This window comes from Brassica oleracea, chromosome C4, assembly GCF_000695525.1.
Source record: "Brassica oleracea var. oleracea cultivar TO1000 chromosome C4, BOL, whole genome shotgun sequence".
Classification (NCBI taxonomy): Eukaryota; Viridiplantae; Streptophyta; class Magnoliopsida; order Brassicales; family Brassicaceae; genus Brassica; species Brassica oleracea.
In genome coordinates, this window is record NC_027751.1 from 40,525,002 (window position 1) to 40,528,008 (window position 3,007).

Sequence of the window (3,007 nt, forward strand, 5' to 3'; positions counted from 1 at the left end):
AACACCAGAAGAGAAGGCCCATCAGCCACGACCAGGCCCAGCCGCGGCCGCGACCAAGGGAGAGAGAGTCGGCTAGTCTTGGCCGAATTAAGATTAGGATGTTTTCCTTTTTGTTATCTTTAGTAGTTTTTCTATTTCCTCTTGGATTAGGTTTTGTACTCTTTCCATTTATCTCTTCCTTGTAGCCCCTATATAAAGGGAACTTATTATTCAAAAATAAATAGACAGTTTCTCCATTCTTTTACAACACGTTATCAGCACGATAGACTCCAAAAACCCTGAGACAAAATCGAAACCTAAAAGCCTAAAACCGGCGACTTCTCTTAAACCCTAAAGACGTTCTTCGTCTGTTCTAAAACACTCCCAGACGTCCTCTGTACCGTTCGGATCCGACGTCCTCAGCTCACGCTCCAGCTCAGACGAAACCCGATCAGCTCACGACTCGCGTCCGAGACACCTCGCACCCGAGACAAGCCCACAGCTCGCGTCCGTCCCTGGTTTGCGACCCGATAGGAGACTGCAAGCGTCCGTTCGTCTCAGCTTGAAGTTTCATCCGTTCTCTCTCTCTTTCTTTGGTGGTCCGGTTCTAAACCTCTACAAAGCAAAGGTATACCGTGATCTGAGAACCTAGAAAGATCAAAACCCTAATCCATTATTATGGAAACTTTGTTCTTGATGAAACCCTAGAAATTACATAATTAAAATATACAAATCTTATAACTAGTAACAAGAACCGATTCCATTAGAACATACTTGATTGATTATTTGTTTCTGATCTGAATTTAAGAAACCCTAATTTTGGAATCGAAAACCCTAAACCTAAAGCTTGAATTCGATTTTTATTTGTTCTTGCTTGATTGATTGATTTGATAAATCTGAGGTTTAGGATTGTTAGATTGATTGAAATAATCTGATCTAGAATTTAAATCCTAAAGGCCTTGAAACCTTAATCTTAAAATCGACTTCTACTAGTGTTTAATCTAAACCCTAGAATTGATTAAGGTTGCTTGCTTTGACATATGAATCTGAATATGGATTGCATTCATACTTTTTTTTTAAAAAAGATCGACCAGCATATAGTTTATACAAAGTTGAAACTGTTTGCATTAGTAAAACTACATGGTAGTGTGGCTTGATGATTGTTCGCACCATGGTCGATTAGATTGCTTGTTTTCGTAAATGCATAAGACATGTTTGTGGCCGAGCTTGTTAATTACCTTGCGGCCACATGATCACATTATGAACCTAAATTATGAATGACAATGTGATTCAGATGTCGAAAATCTCAAACAGAGACTATGCAGCCCTTAATCTCTCCGGAGATAACTACTTGCAGTGGGCGCTAGATACAAAGATCAGTCTAAGGTCAAAGGGACTTGGTGATACAATCATCAAGGGCAACAATGAGACCGATAAGAATCAATACAGGGCTATAAGTATTATACGCCATCATCTCATTGAAGGTCTAAAAAATCAGTACATCACAATGGAAAATCCACTAGAACTTTGGGATGCTTTACAGCAAAGATATGATCACCAGAAAACAGTGTTACTCCCAAAGGCTAGAAATGACTGGAAGAATCCCAGATTCATGGATTATAAGTCAGTGGATGAGTACAATTCAGTCTTATTTAAGACAGTCTCGATGCTGAGACTTTGTGGTGAAGTAGTAACCGAAGAAGAGTTACTTGAGAAAACTTTCTCTACATTCCATTCATCGAACATAATACTGCAACAGCAGTACAGAATGAAAGGCTTCGCCACATACACTGATCTGATCTCGTGCCTGCTACTGGCCGAGGCAAACAATGAGCTCCTGATGAAGAACAGTGAAGCTAGTCCTGTTGGAGCAGCAGCATTACCAGAGGCCAATGAGGTTGAAAAGAAAGATCCCAACGAGTGCAATTACATCCAAAATGATAAGAGATCATACGGCAAAGGCCGAGGTGGATACAAGAACCGTGGTCGTGACAATTACTCGAACAGCCGAGACAACTACTCGACCGGCTGGAAAGGAAACCACAATAACCGTGGTCGTGGTTCCAATCCTGGCCGTGGCCGAGGCAGTTATGGCCGAGGTCGAGGCGGCATATCCAAACCGTCTTACTCGTCCAAATCAGTTTGTCACAGATGTGGGATGGACAACCATTGGGCCAAGAATTGTAGAACCCCCTAATCACTTGTGTGAGCTCTACCAAGAAAGTCTTAAGAACAAGAACCCGGAGGCTCACATGGTTCACGATTCCGGATATGAGGCTGATGATTCCGACGTTGCTAAAGATGACCTAATGGATTTTGAGACTTCTGATTGTCTCAAAGACTAAATTTTCGATACGACTTGTCTTATTTCTTTATGATTGCTTTGGTGTTTTTAATTTTTTTGTTGGTGTTCTGAAATTTTAATAAAGAAAGTTTTAAAGTTTTATAAACTCTCTGAGATTAGAAATCTTATTACTTATAGAATGAAAGATGATATGAGCATACTCGTGGTGGATAGTGGCACAAGTCACACAATACTTACAGACAAAAGATATTTCATAAATCTCACAATGCAAAGTGCAAACGTACACACCATTGCAGGTGTAGCCGGCCTGATTGAAGGTCACGGCCAGGCATATGTATTGATGCCTAAGGGCACTCATCTAGAGATCAAAACTGCCTTGTATTCCCCAAGCTCTAAAAGAAGCTTATTGAGTTTCAAAGACATAGGATTGAATGGTTTCCATCTTGAAACATGGGAAAAAGGAAATAAAGAATTCCTTAACATAATTTCGATCACCAAAGGCAATAGAAAGATCCTAGAAACCATACATGCAATGTCTACTGGTCTATATTATGCAAAGATCAGTATGATCGAGGCTAATGCCTGCGAAATTTTCACTCTATGGCATAACCGGCTTGGCCATCCCGGTACTAACATGATGCGAAAGTTGATGATGAATTCACAAGGGCACACGTTTAAAGGAGTTGTCCCATACAATCTCACATGTGCGGCATGTGCACAAGT